Consider the following 12507-nt stretch of genomic DNA (forward strand, 5'->3'; position numbering starts at 1 on the left):
ACTGGTTTATTTTATCCTTCCTTTTGACACGTTCTTTTTGATTTCTATACATCTGCTTATCTGACTTCTGTGCAACATCCACAATCCTGTAGGGTAAAGAGGGCATTTCTATTACACTTCTTTCTGAATGAAGTTTTTGACACGAAGACCCTTCCAGACAGTGTTATAGAAAAAAATAGATCGTTCTAGGAACCACATGAAAAATGGAATCAGAAAGGTGTTGCGCATTTGGAAGATGACAAAAATATACTTATTTCTGTAGAACCCCCACAGAATGGACACTGTAGAAATTTCACAGTTTAAGGGACTGTTGTGGCTGGAGATAGAACGAATCAAGTGGCTGAGACTCGCCTGCATGACCAGAACCACGCACAGTGAAATTTCAGTTCATTTGGAGGACTAGAAATGGAAGTTTGGGGAGGCTTTTGGTCATCTGCCACACAGACACACCACCACGTTATTTCTTCCCCTGAAGTGAGAATTCCTTGAAGATGAGTACTGGGTCTTCATTTTTTAAAAATATGTTTTTATTGATTTTTTTTTTTTTTTTTTTTTAAGAGAGGAAGGGACAGAGAGATAGAAACATCAGTGTGAGAGAGAAACATTGATCAGTTGCCTCCTGCACACCCCCTACTGGGAATCAAGCCCGCACCCTGGGCATGTGCCCTGACCAGGAATTGAACTGTGACCTCTCAGTTTATGGGATGATGCTCAATCCACTGAGCCACACAGGCTGTGCCTGGGTCTTCATTTTAACTTCTCTTGACTGTGGAACTCTTTATGCACAGACATCACTGATAGCTTTTCAGAACACTTCTGGGAACAGATAGGAACTGATGCTAACTGTGTCCTCCCTTCCTTCCTCTGTTTCTTCCTTCCATTCATCCTTATTTCCCACATCTTTCCTTTTTTTGTTGTTATTTTTGTCTTAAATTATCTCTGTACTGAGAACACAACTTGTACCAAATAAGTACTTGCACAATCAAATCAAATATTTTTAAAATATAGAAAACTGCAGAGAATCATACATTAAATATCAATGTATCACCATGTAGAACTAATATATTTCAATATCTTGTTATCTTTGTTTTAGATCTTTTTTATTACTTAGAAGAGAACAAAGATAATACAGAATCAGTTGTCTTTTTTATATATCATGACATTATTATCTTCTTCCTTAATCTCAAAGGCAGCCATAATCATGAATGTTATGTTTATTTTTTCACACAGATGTTATATTTAAATTAGATGTTATATATTTATCATATTATATAGTATTTTACATACCTATGAACCTGAAGTTTGTGTTATTTATTCCACATTATGTTTTTCAGAGGTTTAGACATATTTATACATATCATGTAATTCCTTTTTTAAAAATGTTTTTATTGATTTTTTTAGAGAGAGGAAGAGAGAGAGAGAGATAGAAACATCGATGAGAGAGAACATCTATCAGCTGCCTCCTGCATGTCCCCTACTGGGGATTGAGCTCACAACCTGGGCATGTGCCCTGACCAGGAATTGAACTGGGACCTCTCAGTTTATGGGATGATGCTCAGTCCACTGAGCCACACCAGCAGGGCCATATCTTATAATTCGTTTAACTGCCATATAGTATGTATGTATATGTATATATCAACTTAATTAGGTCATACTTTATTGATGTACATTTTAAATTACTTTTTTGCTTTCGAAACAATGGTGTAATTAACTATTTGCCCTGCACATTTGCAATATACTTCTATAATCTATACTTAGAAGTGGAATTTCTGGATTCCAGGTTGTCATTGGTAGACTAAGCTCTGAAGTGGAGCTCTGACATGATTTGATAGATTTATATACTTTGATGGTTTATGACAGTTTGTACATTTCCTCCTGATAAAGTTAGACTTAATAATTCTTCCAGTAGATGAGTAAAGTGGACACTTTGTTAGTGAGACTGAATATCTTCTCTTATTTAACAATGTAGATTTCTTTTCTTATGAACTTTCTTATGAACTTTCAATATTCTCTATTTTTCAATTGGGTTATTTGGCATTTTCTTATTGATTTGTAGAAGAATCTTTGTATATTTTGAATACTAATTATTTCCTATCTAGATTGTGTTTGCATGTATTCATATGTGTGTTTAACAGTCCATTGTTTTTCTTTTGTTTGTTTTGTGTATGGTGACTTTTACTGAACAGAATTAAAAATTTTAATATAGTCAAATATATGAATTTTTTTCTTTTATGATTTATGTGTTTTTCATTTTGCTTGAGAAGTAATCTCCTAATAAATTATTCTAATAAAATCCTCCCATATTTTCTTTTAAGTGTTGATGCTTTATTTTTCATACTTAGGTTTTTATTTTACCTAGACTTTATGGTTTACCTCTTTAAAATCCTCCCATATTTTCTTTTAAGTGTTGATGCTTTATTTTTCATACTTAGATTTTTATTTTACCTAGACTTTATATTTACCTCTTTCAATTTATACACAGAACTATCCACCCCAATGCTTTCTTTAGCAGCTGGGTGGGTCAATCAGAATGGGATCTGGTATATATTAAAGTCTGCCTCTGAAACCAGTCTTACTTCTCACCCTTAGCTCTTAGACTGAGGACAGGACCAATGGAGAGTTCATCAGGGTCTGCTGCCCGTTCCCACAATCTGGTTAAGGGTAGGTTCACCCTTGTCCATTAGACATATTTTATTATCATTGACTGCATCAGTATCCTAGCCTCTTTTCTGCCTGGAGACTCCTCTATCTCTCTATAGCTTTGAAAATACAATAGCTACAAGGCAGAATATTTACAATTAGACACTACCCAATGGTTCTCAAGACTCAATCTCAATGGATATGTAAGGAAGAAATGATACCTTCCCCTTCTCCAACAAAGGATGAACCCCAGACCAGCAAAATATCCTGTTACATAATTACTTGAGACTAAAAAATATCTGTGTTGTTGATGTCCTTTTTCCTGATGAAATTTATCTCTAAATATGGAGTGTATTTCACCTATAATCCTTTCATAGGTTTATATTTGGTGATCACTTCACTATTCTGCAAAAATATGTGCTTACCTACCCAAAGAAGAGGGAAAAGGAAAGCACAAGGCAATGGATTATTTAATAACTAAACATTTGAAGCTTCAAATATATTATTGGATAAAATGTACATTATAGAGAAATCTTTAGCTGGTAGCCGGATCCGTTAGCTATTACTGTGTAACCGAAACTCAGTAGCTTAAAACAACTCCCATATATTGTTTATTCACAAGTCTGTAGTTAAGCTGGATGATTCTGTTGATCTGGGCTGGGCTTGGCTGAGTTCATCTGGGCTTGCTCATGAGTCTGTGTTCAGATGGTGGGTTGGCTGGGCGGTTCGTGGTCTAAGAAGACCTTAACTAGAATGGCTTAGCTCTGCTTCACAGGGTCTCTCATTCTCTCATAGCTGTCCTGCGCTTGTTCACATGGCAGAAGCAGAGGTCCAAAAGAATGAGTGAAAGCATGCAAAGGCTCTTGAGGTCTGTGCTTGGAATTGGCACACCATCACTTTCTCCCCCATTCTATTGGCCAAAGCAAATCTCAAGACCAGTCCACATTCAAGAGATGGGGAAATCAACTCTAATTCTTGATGGGATGAGTTGCAAAGGTATGTAGATACAAGGAAATAATTTACTGGGCTATCAGTGGTATCAATCTACCACAGTAGTCATTACAGATGCCCTGTAATGTTTCTTGTCCTTCAGGTTATCTGGTAAGAGACTCTGAGTCATTCATGGTCATGGATGAGCATTCTTCTGTTGAATATAAGTGTTATGAAGGAAAAGTTATGAAGCTAAATAGCTATTTAGAAAATAAAATTGATGCATAATGAGGAAGAGACATGTTTATGGCCTGTGCAGCTATCTAGATGGAGATGTTATTAGCTGAAATCAGAAATATGTGGAGAGGTTCAGGATGAAGGGGCAGACCATGACTTTGGCCTTGGACATGCCTAATGTAAGTGACTCTGAGACATCCAGTGAGTACTGGAAGTCATTTGGACAAGAGATATAAGTTAGGGAGTCATAAGTATATAGAGAATAATTGAAGTCATGGACATCAATAGAGCGCCCAGGAAGAGAATCAATAGTAAGAAGGTAAGCAGCTCTTTGAACAAGCCTTAAGAAACTCTGAAAATTTAAATTTGGTTAGAAGAAGATTAGAAAATACTAATGAGGAGTGTCCAGATGACTAGGAAGCAAATCAAGAGAGCATGATGTCATAGAATCCAGGGGAACTGAGTGCTTCTAATGGTCTACATCACTGACCATTATTGAGAGCTCAAGGAATGTGAGGAGGCAAATGGCCCATTGGATTCAGTGATGTGGAGGTCACTGTCAAATTTATTGAGAGTGGTGTAGGGGCTAAGCAGTGGAAAGTACAAGGAGAGAAAATTAATAGATAGACCCTCTACAAACAAAATGCCATTTGTTTGGAAAAGTCAGTAGAAATTTTGAGATAAACTTACTTTGTCTACCGTCTTTCTCTAAAGCAAAGTGGGACAAGTGTTTTCGTAGGATTTTTAAAAATTGAAGTATAGTTGGCCTACAATATTATATTAGTTTCAGGTGTGCAATATAGTGATTCACCACTTGTATACCTTATAATGCGATCATCATGATAAGCCTAGTAACCATTTGTCACTTAGAGGGTTATTACGATATTATTGACTATATTCTCTGTGCTGTACACTAAATACCCATGGCTTATTTATTTTATAACTAGAAGTTTGTACCTTTTATTCCCCTTACCTTTCTCACCCATCTCTCCAACCCACTCCACTCTGGCAACAATCACTTTGTTTTCTGTTATCCATGGGTCTGTTTCAGTTTTGTTTTATTTGTTTTTAAATTCCACATATAAGTGAAATCATATAGTATGTATTTTTCTCTGTCTGACTTACTTCACTTGGCATAATACCTTCTAGGTTCATCTATGTTGTTGCAAATGGCCCAGTTTCATTATTTTTTATTGCTGAGTAATATTCCATTGAATATATATACCTCATACTCTTTCACAGGATTTTAAATTTGGTGTCTTCATATTAGTGTATGTGGGAAGAAAAGATTAGGAAACTTTTAGCGAGAAGAAGGTGAGGGAAAGAATTTTCACCATTGTGAGTTTCTTGATAATACCTGGAATTTATTTCCCTGTATCTACCCAAGCTAAAAGTAAAGTGTCCCAGTGAACTGCTGACCAGTTCTTCCATTAATTTTCCTTCTTAGTAATTTAGGATCTAAGGCTCCTTAAATTTTTTGTTGCTCTCTTTGTGAACTCTTTGAAACGTCACAATTACTCTAAGCGTAGTCATCAGGTTCTCCATTATTCCCACCTAACACTTCAAAGGAAGGCAAAGCCATCACCCTTGGTAATAGTAACACACCATTCCTGTGTCTCACTTTCCAAAGCTGTAATTTTATACCGTAGGAACTTGTTTCTACTTTCTCTTATTCCAGCCCTTCCCTCTTTGCCTGGAGATAAAGTCTTATCAATCAAGGCTTTTGCTTTTCCCACTGCTGAGACCTTTCTCTACTTCCCCTAGTATGGAGATTTCCAGTGATTTCTCTTTTACTTCAAATAGGCCGTATTATATTTCCTCACGTTTCCTGTTATTGAAAAATATGTCCCAAATGTTGCCAGTTGTTTCTTTGGACAAATCGCCACTACTAAGAACAGTGACAGCGAGATGCAATAAGTGACCTCTTTCCACCAGGTAGACTTTTTAAAATGCCTTAATAATTGGCTTGAGAATGTTTAGTGAAGAAAAACCCACGAACAAGGAAGCTCATTTTTATTTAAATCTCTTGCTAAAACACATTTTTGTTTTTGTTTTTTTCTCTAGCCTTTCTCTCTTGCCCTGGTGACTTCATCATTAGTCACATGTTGCCAAACTGAACAAATTAAATCTGTATCTTGGTGCAGTATTAGTCCCAGCACATTGACGGACAGCTCCTTTGTCCTTTGGCTGTCCTTTGCCTGTCTGGAGGTCCTATTAAGCCATCAAAGCCCATGACTAGCACGTGGGCAGGTCGAAGAGGAAAGAACAAAACAGCTTGTGTGTGTGTGTGTGTGTGTGTGTGAGAGAGAGAGAGAGAGAGAGAGAGAGAGAGAGGGAGGGGTTGGGAGACAAGATTTTCTTTCCTTGTTTCTTTACCCTTTTCCTCCATAGGAAATGGTTTGCCTCATCAGAGAGAACATTCAAAATATAAGAGAAGAAAGTTGATTAAAACAAGTCACAGAGAGATCAGGGCTATTTGGGGATATTTATCTCTTTAAGACTCTTAGTGCATGTTTCTGTCTGATTGGGAACATGCCTTCTATTTTATTTGTGTTGGGCTGTACTTTTCTGGAGGATAGCTTGGTTTCTAATAAGACACTTAAGTTCACATGGTAACTAAACCAAGCAGGGAAGAAGGAGAAGCAGTCTGTGGTTGGAGGGTATGTGGGGGAGCAGAGTGCTTGAACAGCTGCCCTGCCTTGAAATGACGGAGTGTGGGACCCCCTGGCCCTTCTCCAGCTCTGTGGCCTCCATTCCTTCTCGGCACCTCCATTTCTCCCACTGTAGAAAGGGGTGGCGATCATACCTCATAGATGGTTATAAGAATTCAGCGAGTAGTATGTGAGCAGTAGCTGCTGCTTCATCAGCATGACAGGAGTGTTTTGTTAGAAAATAGGCTCTGTCTGTTACTAAGGATGTTCTAAGAGCTGATGGTTTATTGGCCCATTTCTCTGGGCTAGGCACCATGTTATACAGGCTTGAAATGTTTTTCACTTGCTTTTCGTAACAATTCATAAGAAAGGTAGTGTAACATAACATCCTCATTGTATGGATGAGAAAGTTGAAGTCTAGCGATAGGAACTCTTACTAGATATAGGTTGATACAGTTAGAGAGTGACAGACCCACAAGCCCCATGCCTCTAACCACTGCACCACACTGTGCCCGCCAGGCACCTTGTAGGAGACTTCCCGCCCGCCCTGCAGGGCACTTTTACTCTCAAAATCTCACACACAAAGCTGAGCATTTAAACCAGAACGTTTAGCTTTGCAAGCCCTACTTCTCAAGCCAAAAGGACCAATTCTAAGCGGTAAGTGTAATTTGATAGAGTATAAATTTGAGTTCGAATCCTGATTCCACTGCCTACTGACTCTGACCTTGAGAAGGTTACTGTCACTAAAACTCAGTTTCTCACATTTATTTATTTATTTATTTAATCCTTATCTGAGGACATTTTTGCATTTATCTTCAGATAGAGCAGGAGGAAGAGAAGGAGGAAGAGACAGAGAGAAACAACAGTGTGAGAGAGACGCATCGAGTGGTTGCCACCCACACGCCCTGTGGGGCCGGGGACAAACTGCAACCAAGGTACGTGCCCTTAGTGAGAACTGAACCCGGGACTCTCCGGTCTACAGTTTGATGCTCTAACTGCTGAACCAAACTGGCCAGGGCTCTGTTTCCCAATTTTAAATGGTCATAGATTCTACTTCCTAGGCTGATTCTGAGGATTGGCTGAAATCTCATTAACATTAATAATGTTTTGCAAATATCGTATTTCGTTTTGTTCTGCGACAGTTGGGTGGGGTTTAGGTGAGGGTCATCTGAATGGAAAATCTCTTTAGGGAGGGTCTTCAGCTGTGTTAAATGAACTATGTCTCCCTCACAGGAGAACCAGCATTCTAATCTATCTTGCCCCTTCAGCGTCCTACAAGGCCAGGCCTAGAGTCCGAAATAAGAAACGATTTCCACTTAGTGTTTTCAAGTAATTGGCCACCACAAGTAATAAGAGGGTTTGTTGTAAATGCCAATAGTGATAGACTGATTTTTTTGGGGGAGGGGGGGATTTATTGACCACAGAAAAAATGAGCCAAAGACTTGGCTAATTTGTGTAATCAGCTTTATCAATTTGCATAAATTGTGCATCAGGCTATATTCCTCTCGGGTATAATAAGCCCAAATTTAGTTTTTCTAATTTTAAAGTCATCAGTCGCTTTTTTTTCCCTCTTCTGTTCCTTTCTGGGACTAGCATGGGTCACACCTCCGTGCATCTGTCAGGTGGTCTTATGTGTCTAATTCTCGGAGACCCTGTGAGATGCTATAGCTTATTTTCCAAAATTGGTCTGGCTTTGACCTTCCGTCCTCCATACTATTTCATGCCTTTTTGTCTATATATTTGTTATCTCCCTGTTCAGATCAAAATCTCCCAAACATTTTTAAATGAACCCCTTTCATTTCCTGTGCCCTTCTACCACCTCCTTTCAGACGGCTCTGCCAAAGTCTAGATTTCCTAGTAGGCTTTTTGTCCCAGATTTCACCCATTGCTTCCTCTCATTACTTTTTTCTCAACACTCATTATTTCTGCTAAGGATCACTAAATAGTCCTAAAGGGTCTCAGAAGGTTTGACTGTCCTTAGAGGTTATACGATGAATCGCAGTTATTGTGGGGCTGTAACATAGCTCACATCCAGCACCCCCCCCCCCCGCCGGGTGCTACCCCCACAGTTCAGCCCCTCTCTCTGGTTTTCCTGGACCCTTTCTGGGCTGTCCCTACTGGTCTCCTTCTTTCTGCCTTGACACATGTCAATTAATCTTCCACATTGCCACCAGACTCCGAGCTTGGCAATGATTAAAACCGATCTAATCAAAAGAGGTGATCATAGAACTTGTTCACCAATGTTAGTAATTAGAGAACTAATGAACCTCCTTGAAACTAGCAAGTGTTCAAGAATAAACATGAGAGAATATGATTTTATATAGCATATAGATGGCATACGGAAGCACTACAAGCTGAGAGCATCCAACAGCTCTCAGAAGGGTTTAAACTTTGGGATAATATTGTAGACATACCTCCCCTAACCTCTGGAGGTCAGGTCACACAGGGCCAGGACCACAAACCATCATCAAAGCCCAAACATTGGATTCATGGGCAATTGGGGCGTAACCTAGACAGCATTTCTTACGATTTTATGCTGTCCAGAGGGCTAACTGCTGACATAAAATCTTTATCTCAAAGATGCAAATGTAAACCTAATGTCTTTTTTTAAAATAGTAGCTAGTTACGGCACTGGAGATGTTTAAGCCTGAGGCTTTACAAACACTTTTATGATATCATTAGCCTGAAGATTGTCCCTGCCTCTACTTCATAACACCAATGTTTGCAGATCCGGGCCTTTGTAGTTCTTTCTCTGTCTTTCAGTGTTACTGGAACTCGAGCATCTGCTTTCAGAGAATAAACTTTGCTTTCTGCCCTCAAACCTATGGAGGATGACAGAGAAGAGGGGCGCTGAATTTCTGTATGCCCTTGGCCTCAATCATGGCCAGCCTGCTCATATTTCCTTTGGGTTCTGGCTCTGTAGGCCAATCATTTTCAAGGCTGGTTTAGAGAGCATGTGCCTAATTTGGAGCTGCTGACACAGGGCAGGGAACAGGCCACCTGGCAAATGCCTTGGGCTTTGACTGATTCCTCTAACTTGAAGTCTAGGCCAAGTTCCCCTCAAGTTGTCCTGAGGTTTGTAAACCTTTTGGCAATGCTGGGCTAAGACTGGACCAGGTAATCAGCTTTTCATGGTCCTCAGCTAGGTGTGAAATTTTAATCAAAGGGATTTTATTTTTGCAAAAATATAATGCCACCAGAAATGTCACATAGAATTAAACTTTGGATTCACTGAGGTTCAAGATGAATCAGATGGTTTCTTACAATATGGCAAATCCTGTCCTCTTTGGAGGGGAGAGGGATGTTAAAAATAAACAGAATCAGGATAGTTCTGGTACCTCCTTTGTCTTATGGGAGAAAATTACAATAATTTTTAGTCCATCCACTCTTTGGAACTGGATAATTACTTTCCACTTTAATCACAAGATGGCACAGAAAATACATAAGCTTCAGCCCAAAAATACACTGTCTGTATCCAGTAGATATTGTAGAAATGATTTGCTGTTGTATCCAATGTGGTCTCCAGACGAGCTCCAGACTCCCAGTATTTCATCTAGAATGGTTTCAACAATCCTTGTATCTGACAAATAAACACTAGACACGGACACATTGGGACCTCAGGTTAAATGAGAGCAGGCTCTTACCCAGCAAGACAAAGCCAGAGCCTGCGCCCTCACAAAGGGGATTTAAGGCTTCTGAAGAAAGCCAGCCCGACTGCTAATGTGGATCATGGCTGAGAAAGATCTCTCTGTGGCTTGGGATACCCAACTCACCAGAGCTCATCCAGAGAGATTCTGGGGAGACAGAGACCTCGGAGTATGCCCTGCCACAGACCAAGTCACCCTAAGTAGCCAGTTACAGAGGTAATTCACCTGAATGCTGTGGGAACTGACTTCTCACCATCTCTCCGTGACCTAGAGCATGCTGCTAGGTCTCTATGGGTTTTGTGGTAGCGTCTTCCTCTCCCTGGTCAGGACGTGGAAGTCAGGGGTTAGGTGAAGGGTAGTACTGGGCACAGAACAGTGTGGCTTCTAGACTCAGACTGTTTGGTTCAGATCCTGGCTGTGCACCTCCCAGCTGTGTGACATCGGGAAAGTTGCTTATCCTTTGTGTGCCTCAGTTTTGTCATCTATAAAATGGGGTTAATAGCAGAATCCACCTCAAAGACTTGTTGCGATGATTAAACGAGTTATTGACAATGAAGCTTTGAACACAGTAATCCTTCCTAAGTATGACGGTGGTGATGATGCCTCAGGGAAAGGGCCGTGCTGTGTGTGGGCATGCACATGTGTGTACACAGAAAGAGGGGTATAACTAAAGGGCCTTAACAGAGGAGCCTAGGTGTAAGGCTGCATGAAGCTGTGATAGAAAGGTATAACTCCATGGGACAGATTGGCAAACCCTCATTCCCTGAACCTGGAGAGAGTGCCGCTAGGCCAATGATGGCGATGAAATCCCAGGTCACTAAGGCCCTTTACTTTGGCGACTACTGGTCTCCAAGTGTCAGAGGTCATTGAAAATTGTCTAGCTGGGGACAAGGTAGGCACCAAGTGTGACCCAAGAATGACAAGAGCTAAATGGGGATTGGGCTCCTTGGGGGTGACTAAGCAAGGATGTTAGCTTCCTCTTCTTAGGCAACAATAGAAATTAGGACACCACTGGGCTGTGTCAATATTCCTGGAGCTCTCAGAGAAATCCAAGGTAGAGGAGCCTGGATATGGAAGAACATTCTCTTTATAGGCACACTGAGACCCAAAAGCCTTGTAATGTGGATTTTTTTTTTTTAAATCCTCACCCGAGGACATTTTTCCATTTTTTTGTTCAGATAGAGTAGGAGGGAGAGAGAGAGAGAAACATCAACGTGAAAGGGACACATTGAGTAGCTGCCACCCACACGACCAACCAGGGCCGGGGACAAACTGCAACCAAGGTACGTGCCCTTAGCCGGAACCGAACCCGGGTCTCTCTGGACCGCAGGCTGACGCTTTAACCGCTGAGTCAAACCTGCCAGGGCTGTAATGTGGATATTAACAAGCATAACCACAATACTCCAAGCTGGCCTTGCTGGATCTGTTGTTTATATTTTTTCCTGCTTGTGGGTTGCCTCCTCAGGGGTGGCACTGGCCATGAGCGAGGGCACCCCCCCTCTCTCAGCCATGATAGGAAGGCTGCTGTAGATGTCTACCAGATATTTGATACCTGCCTGACCATTTGTAACGTACTCATCTGTTTTCCTCTTCTCAGTTTGCTCTATAGCCTTGACATACATATCTGCATAAGGAAAGAAGATAAATTAAACGAACGGTATCTTATTTTTGCTCACCTTGTTACTTGAAATTGGCTCTGAACCCATCTGCAGGGTAAGACAGAATTCTGAACTCTACTTAGGTTCGGGCTATTGCTAGTTTGATTGACTTCTCTGCCTTACTGAAGTGGGCTGCCTTGCATGGATGTGGGGCCCAGAACAGGACACTCTCCAAACCCACCCTGAGACTTAACCCTGTGATTTAGACCTTTGCCATGGATAGGATCACAAACATCAGAGTTATCTGAGGGCTAAGACCGCATCTTTTTCACGTATGTGACCTCACTGCTGAGTACATAGAGGTTTTCAATGAACGTGGATGGAAGGAAGGGACCTTGCAGAATGTTGGACTTCCCAGTGCGGTTTTCCTGAGGAATGGCCACCGATTTCTTTTTGGACAGACCCATCGATTCGAAGTGTTCTTCTCCCACAGTCCACTGTGGGACTCTTAAGGTTCAAAAGCACTTTTCCAATCCTGATTTGGAAACTACTTCCAGCAGCTTCTGCCGCTGGTCCTGGCTGTGTATTCTTGAACCAGTTTGGCTGTCTAACAGCTCATTTCAGGTGGCGAAATATTTTCGGTCTGGTCCCCATGAGCTCAGGTTGTACAGACACACCCTTGCGCTGGGCTTCCTCGGGGGAGTATCAGTCAGTATGGTTCCGAACCAGACAGACCAGCCCAACTGGCCTGCACCTTTTGTTCTCTTTGTGGTGGAAGAGAAAGATGTACTGACCCTCCTGAAA

General features: G+C 40.9%; 1 pseudogene; it reads right to left on the reverse strand.

The window, feature by feature from the left end:
- LOC118633561 overlaps positions 1-12170 on the reverse strand; it is a 106080-nt pseudogene extending 93910 nt beyond the window's left edge.
- Positions 12171-12507: the final 337 nt, after the last annotated feature.

Source organism: Molossus molossus, unplaced genomic scaffold (genome assembly GCF_014108415.1).
Source record: "Molossus molossus isolate mMolMol1 unplaced genomic scaffold, mMolMol1.p scaffold_m16_p_18, whole genome shotgun sequence".
Classification (NCBI taxonomy): domain Eukaryota; kingdom Metazoa; phylum Chordata; class Mammalia; order Chiroptera; family Molossidae; genus Molossus; species Molossus molossus.